The sequence below is a fragment of the Arachis duranensis genome, chromosome 1 (genome assembly GCF_000817695.3).
Source record: "Arachis duranensis cultivar V14167 chromosome 1, aradu.V14167.gnm2.J7QH, whole genome shotgun sequence".
Taxonomy (NCBI): Eukaryota; Viridiplantae; Streptophyta; class Magnoliopsida; order Fabales; family Fabaceae; genus Arachis; species Arachis duranensis.
Window position 1 is genome coordinate 42,814,218 of NC_029772.3, and position 8,103 is coordinate 42,822,320.

Consider the following 8,103-nt stretch of genomic DNA (forward strand, 5'->3'; position numbering starts at 1 on the left):
ATAAATTTAGGGGTTTGTTTTAGTGACAAACAACTTTTTGTATGAAAGGATTATTGCTTGGTTTAGAAACTATACTTCGACGAGATTTTATTTGAGAAATTCTAAACCATCAAAAAGCCATTCGTCAGCGTTCAACTCCATGAAAAGCCTCAGCTCGTGGATAGATCAAGCTCAGCCCAAACATACACCAAGTGGGCCCCGGAAGTGGATTTATGCATCAATTACTTACTCATGTAAACCCTAGTAGCTAGTTTAGTATAAATAAGACTTTTTACTAGTGTATTAGGGATCTTTTGGCCATTCGGTCTTTTGATCATTTTGGGGGCTGGCCATTCGGCCATGCCTGAACCTTTCACTTATGTATTTTCAACGGTGGAGTTTCTGCACACCATAGATTAAGGGTGTGGAGCTCTGCTGTACCTCAAGTTTCAATACAATCATTATTATATTCTATTCAATTCTCTTTTATTCTTATTCCAAGATATACGTTGCACTTCAACTTGATGAATGTGATGATCCGTGACACTCATCATCATTCTCACCTATGAACATGCGTGACTGACAACCACTTCCATTCTACTCTAGGCCGGGCGCATATCTCTTAGATTCCCCAACAAAATCTTCTTGGTATAAGCTAGATAGATGGCGGCATTCATGGGGATCCGGAAAGTCTAACCTTGTCTGTGGTATTCCGAGTAGGATTCCGGTATTGAATGACTGTGACGAGCTTCAAGCTCCTGAAGGCTGGGCGTGATGACAAACGCAAAAGAATCAATGGATTCTACTCCAACCTGATTGAGAACCGACAGATGATTAGCCGTGCTGTGACAGAGCATAGGAACATTTTCACTGAGAGGATGGGATGTAGCCATTGACAACGGTGATGCCCTACATACAGCTTGCCATGGAATGGAGTAAGAAGAATTGGATGAATGTAATAAGAAAGTAGAGATTCAAGAGGAGCACAGCACCTCCACATGCCTATCTAAAATTCCCACTATTGATTTACATAAGTATTTCTATCTTAGTTTATTTATCTTTATTTTCTATTTATTCCATTAATCAAATTTAAACCAATAATCCAATTATACTTGAATCCGCCTGACTGAGATTTGCAAGGTGACCATAGCTTGCTTCATACCAACAATCTCTGTGGGATCGACCCTTACTCACGTAAGGTATTACTTGGATGACCCAGTACACTTGCTGGTTAAGTTGAACGTAGTTGTGATCACATATGCCAAAGAGCCATTAAATAAATCTCATGCAAATACAAAGAGGGCAATCACAATTTCGTCCACCAGAAGCATAGGTCAAGCATCAATTATTAAAATAAGCTGGATTAAAGAGCACTTGTATGATGAAAATTATGAATGATAATCTCAAATACAGGTGGATTACAAGTATTGTGAGTTAAAAGAGGAATGAAAGCAATAAATTCAAATATATATGAGAGCCAAATTTAAAATATCAATTGTCAAACCAATCCTTATAATATCCACAAGCTCAATTACAATAAAGTAAAATCCAAATAAAGCTCCAACACCAACATAAAAATGCATGAAAATAACAAAGAAAGAAGAAAGAAGAAATAAGAAAGAATTAGGATTGAGAGAGAAGTAGGATATGGTGGGAGAAAGAAATGAAAGCTAGGTAGCGCGCTGGATGAGTAATATAGCGCAACCGACGAAGACGCGCACAGTGCACGGATGCGTGGTTCACGAAAAAGGGAAGCGGTGCCAACGCGGCATGGGCGCCGATGCGCGACAGTGATTGTGCCTCTAGCGTGAATCCAGCGTGAGGCCAGCACAACTTTCGGCCAAAACAGGGTTTTACGCCAATTTTCCCAACCACGCGGACGCGCCAACGACGCGGACGCGTGGGTTACCAAAAGCGAAAATGGCTCGCACGCGTACAGTACGCGCACGCGTGGGTTGGTTGGTGCCTAAGGCATGTTTCCAGCCCAGCTCCCGCGCGACTCTCTGTTCAAACTCACCAACTTCGCAAGCGCAAGGGACGCGTCCGTGCACAGGGCGCTGGCGCGTCTATCCCCCCTCTTTTTTTTTTAAATAAATGCAGAATACAGAATGCAATGCAAATATGAATGTTATGCATGATTCCAAGTACAATCAAAACTCAAAAATAGACTAAAATTAAAACTGAAAAAGGAACGATCATACCATGGTGGGTTGTCTCCCACCTAGCACTTTTAGTTAAAGTCCTTAAGTTGGACATTTGGCGAGCTCTTTTGTTATGGTGGCTTGTGCTTGAATTCATCCAAAAATCTCCACCAATGTTTGGAACTCCAGTAGCCTATGGGATCCCAAACTAGGCGCAGAAAGCCTTCAAGTAAGTTAAAGCAAGTGACAAGGCCCCAAGAGTATTGATTGCCAGAATGAATTCCGGGGTCCCAAACCTTGCTTTTGCACCCGTCTTCTTTTTTAGCAATATTGTTCCATCCGGGTGACAAGCAGTTTGAATTCTCACGGAAGCAGCCTAACAACATCCTAGACCCATTTAATTGAGCTTTACACCAAACCTTGCATTTCAACTTGGAGCATACAACCATGTTGAACCTTGCTGGACAACTCCAACCACTAACCATCTTCTTCTTGCTCTTAATGCCACAAAGAGCTCTAAGTTGACCATCCATCTCTAGAAGACCATATTCAAGTGGGAAAGTAAAGATAAAGGTCAAGGATTTTATCCACTTGAAGTTTGTATTGGGTGGTAATGGCCTTGGGATAAGTGTTTCCAATGGTTCTGCAAGCTCTACTCCCTTGTGGTCTTCAGTGAATTGTTCCACTTCTTTGCAAATTTCTTCAATTTCAACCATGTCTAGATCAAAGTCTTCAATATCTTCCTCATCACTTGCGTCATAATTGGGGGGTTGAGAGAAGTCTACCTCTGCATCAGCTTCGTATTCGCTTGGGGAAGATTCTTCTATCTCAAAGGATTCGCTTGCGGATGCAAGTTCATTACCAAGAGAACTTGACTCGTGGTTATCATCATCAATGAAACTTGCATATTGGGTTATTCCGTCCAGTTCTTCATAGGATACCTGCTTCGGGGGTTGTGCACTATCCTCCTTAGCATCGACTGTAACGTCTTTGATGGAATTCTCCACAACTCTGGATTCCCGTGGAGGTTCGGCATCTCCTAAATCTTCGACCAACTCTTATTCTTCTATAATGACAGCTTCTTCTACTTGTTCTAGTACGAAATTATGCTCTATACTGTCCACTTGAGTTTCTAGTGTCTCCTTCATGCTACGTTCTTCATTAGATTCTCTACATGAAGCTATGGGAGTTTCTTGGGTGTCCAAACGTCTAGAAGATAATTGATTTATTGCTTGCTCTAGTTGATGAAGGGTTTCATGAAATTGATCTACTGATTCTTCAAAGCAAACCCGTGATTCCTGAGTGGATGGATATGGACATGGTACATAGGGAAGTGGTGGTTCTTGGGAGTGATTGGATTGGAATTGGGGTGGATAAGGATCTTATGGTGGAGAATAGTGAAAATGAGCTTGTGAGTGTGGTGGTTCGAAGCTATGTTGAGAGGATGGTCTATGAGCACAGGGTGGGGCTTGTTGGTAATTACAAGGGGGTCCACCATATCCATCAGTTTGGTATGCATTGTAGAATGGTCTCTGTCCATGATATCTTGGAAGGTGTTGTTGCCTAAAGGGTTGATCAGATCCTCTTGGCTCCATCCATCTTTGATTGCTTTGACCGTGATGCATGTTCCTGTTATAGCTTCCATTCCTTTCAACAAAATTAGAACCAAACTCAAAGCGAGAGGGGTGAGAACTCATAGGGGCTAATAGAAATAAGGGGAAGAAAAGAAACAATTAAACAAGTAAAAGAAAAATATTTACAATAACCAATAATAAGGCACACATTTGCAATTCCCCAGCAACGGCACCATTTTGACGATCGGATTTCCTATCGGTAAAGAAATATAAAAATATAATCGCGTTGTAAGTATAGCTTCTAAACCAACAGAAAATCCTTTCGTACAAACGTTTGGTTGTCACAAGTAACAAACCCAATAAAATTTATAAAGTGAAGTATTCAAACCTCGGGTCGTCTTCTCAAGGAATTGCAGAGAAGTATGATTTATTATTGGTTATGGAAAATAGTATTTTTGGGTTTTCAAAAGGTTTGAACAAGAGAAATAAATTGCAAGGAATTAAATCAATAATGAGAAAACTCTTGGAAAGGTATGAAAACTGGAAGTCCTATCCTAGTTATCCTTATCAATGGTGATGATAATTATATTTTTCCTACCACTAAGTCAACCCCTAAGTATGAAGGTAAGTCAAGTGGGTAAATCAATTCAACTCCTAAAATCCTAGTCAACTCCTGAGGAAAGACTAGAATTATAGGTATCTAAATCAATCAGCAAAGATATTAATTATCAATCACGATGAGTTTGACAACTCAAGAGTTACCAATTAATCAACCAAAGCCAATAGTAAAAAATATAAATTATAAATAAGAAAAAGCAATCATAATTCTGAAATACCTTTAATTGTATTAATAAAAGAAAATCAATCCAACATGGAAAAGTTCATAAATCAAATTGGAAAAATAAATAAAAAGAACATTGGACCTGTAATAATTGAAGAAGATGAAAATATTCCTAAGTCCTTTAAGAGGAGTCCTAATCCTAATCCTAAGAGAAAGGAGAAAACTTCTCTCTCTATAAACTACATCTAAATTGTGAAAAGTGTGTATTATGAATGAATGATGATGAATGGATGCATTCCCCCACTTTATAGACTCTAATCTGTGTTTTCTAGGCCGAGAACTGGCTCAAAAACAACCCAGAAATCGCTGCTGGTTCGTACAGGTCGCAGAAAAGCGATGCGGAGGCGTCATCCACGTGTTTGCGTGGATTAAAATTCGCAGATGCAACGCGTGCACGTCATCCACACATCCGCGTCGCCTAACTGGGGGGCAGTGATGAGCGGATAATTTATACGCTTTTTGGCATTGTTTTTAGGTATTTTTTAGTAAGATCTAACTACTTTTAGGGATGATTTTATTTGTTTTTATGCAAAATTCACATTTCTAGATTTTACTATGAGTTTGTGTGTTTTTTTGTGATTTCAGGTATTTTCTGGCTGAAATTGAGACACCTGAGCAAACATCCGATTCAGGCTGAAAAGGGACTGCTGATGCTGTTGGATTCTGACCTCCCTGCACTCGAAATGAATTTTCTAGATCTACAGAACTTCAAATGGCGCACTCTCAATTGCATTGGAAAGTAGACATCCAGGGCTTTCCAGAAATATATATTATCCATACTTTATTCGAGTTTAGATGATGCAAACTGGCGTTCAACGCCAGTTCCATGCTGCATTCTGGAGTAAAACGCCAGAAACACGTCACAAACCAGAGTTAAACGCCAAAAAAACATTACAACTTGGCGTTTAACCCCAAGAGAAGCCTCTGCACGTGTAAAGCTCAAGCTCAGCCCAAGCACACACCAAAGTGGGCCCCGGAAGTGGATTTCTGCACTAAGACTTATTTCTGTAAACCCTAGTAACTAGTCTAGTATAAATAGGACTTTTTACTATTGTATTTGATGTCTTTGACCGGATCTTATTCCCTATTTTCGTATTCACATGCTATTTGGGAAGGCTGGCCATTCGGCCATGCCTAGACCTTGTTCTTATGTATTTTCAATGGTGGAGTTTCTACACACCATAAATTAAGGTGTGGAGCTCTGCTGTTCCTCGAGTATTAATGCAATTACTACTATTCTTCTATTCAATTCAACTTATTCTTATTCTAAGATATTCGCTGCACTTCAACATGATGAATGTGATGATCCATGACACTCATCATCATTCTCACCTATGAACGCGTGCCTGAAAACCACTTCCGTTCTACCTTAGATCAAGCGCGTATCTCTTAGCCTCCATTCTGAAAGATCGAAGTCTTCATGGTATAAGCTAGAATTATTGGTGGCCATTCCTAAGATCCGAAAGGTCTAAACTTTTTCTGTGGTATTCCGAGTAGGATCTGAGATGGGATGACTGTGACGAGCTTCAAACTCGCGAGTGTTGGGCGTAGTGACAGACGCAAAAGAATCACTGGATTATATTCCAACATGATCGAGAACCGCCAGATGATTAGCCATGTTGTGACATAGCATTTGGACCATTTTCACTGAGAGGACGGGAAGTAGCCATTGACAACGGTGAAACCCAACTTACAGTTTGCCATGGAAAGGAGTATGAAGGATTGGATGAAGGCAGTAGGAAACCAGAGATTCAACAGGAACAAAGCATCTCTATGCACTTATCTGAAACTCTCACCAATGAATTACATAAGTATCTCTATCTCTATTTTATGCTTTATTTATCTTTATATTCGAAAACCATTATAACCCTTAGAATCTGCCTGACTGAGATTTACAAGATGACCATAGCTTGCTTCATACCAATAATCTCCGTGGGATCGACCCTTACTCATGCAAGGTATTACTTGGACGACCTAGTGCACTTGCTGGTTAGTTGTGCGAAGTTGTGACAAAGTGTGATTCACGTTTGAGAGCTCCAAGTCTTTGGCGGCATTGTTGAAGATCACAATTTCGTGTACCAAGTTTATGGCACCGTTGCTGGGGATTGTTCTAGTTTGAACAACTGATGGTTCATTTTGTTGCTCAGATTAGGTAATTTTCTTTTCAAAAAGTTTTTAAAAATCTTTCAAAAATTTTTATTTTGTTTTCATTTTTCCAAAAAGAAATTTTCGAAAAAACCCAAAAAAAATTAATAAAATCATAAAAACAAAAAATATTCCGTGTTTCTTGTTTGAGTCATGTGTCAATTTTTAAGTTTGGTGTCAATTGCATGTTTTTAAAAATTTATGCATTTTTCGAAAACTCATGCATGGTGTTCTTCATGATCTTCAAGTTGTTCTTGATAAGTCTTCTTGTTTGATCTTTATATTTTCTTGTTTTGTGTTTTTTTGTTATTTTTCATATGCATTTTTGCATTCATAGTGTCTAAGCATTGAAAATTTCTAAGTTTGGTGTCTTGCATGTTTTTCTTTTCTTGAAAATTTTTTCAAAAATAAGTCTTGATGTTCATCTTGATCTTCAAAGTGTTCTTGGTGTTCATCTTGACATTCATAGTGTTCTTGCATGCATCATTGGTTTTGATCCAAAGTTTTCATGTTTTGGGTCATATTTGTGTTTTTCTCTCTCCTCATAAAAAATTCAAAAATTAAAAAATATATTTTCCTTATTTTACTCAAAAATTCGAAATCTTTGGATTGACTTAGTAAAAAATTTTTAAAATTAGTTATTTCTTGTTAGTCAAGTCAAGATTTCATTTTTAAAAATCCTACCTTTTCAAAATCTTTTTCAAAAATCAAATCTTTTTTCACTTTTTCTTAATATTTTCGAAAATTGTAAACAAATTATTTTTCAAAATATTTTTCTTAATTTCATTTCAAATTTTCGAAAACTTTACTAACAATTAATGTGATTAATTTAAAAATTTGAAGTTTGTTACTTTCTTGTTAAGAAAGGTTCAATCTTTAAATTCTAGAATCATATCTTTTAGTTTCTTGTTAGTTAAGTAATCAATTTTAATTTTAAAAATAAAATCTTTTTTTAAAATAAATTTCAATCATATCTTTTTCAACCATATCTTTTCAATCATATCTTTTTCAAAATCAATTTCAAAATCTTTTCTAAGTTCTTATCTTTTCAAAATTGATTTTCAAATCTTTTTCAATTAACTAATTGACTTTTTGTTTGTTTATTATCTTTTTCAAAACTACGTAACTATTTTTCTCTCTCTAATTTTCGAAAATTCCTCACTCTTTTTCAAAATTATTTTTAATTAACTAATTGTTTCAAATTTTTAATTTTAATTTTATTTCTTCTCCTAATTTTCGAAAATCAGTAACCTTTTTTCAAAAATAGTTTTTGAAATTCTCTCCTTCTCATCTTCTTCTATTTTATTTATTTATTCATTTACTAACTCTTCTCTTCATCTAAAAATTCGAACCCTCTCTTCTCCTCTGTGTTCAAATTTTTCTCATCCTTCTTCAATTCTTTTCTTTTTCTACTCACATAAAG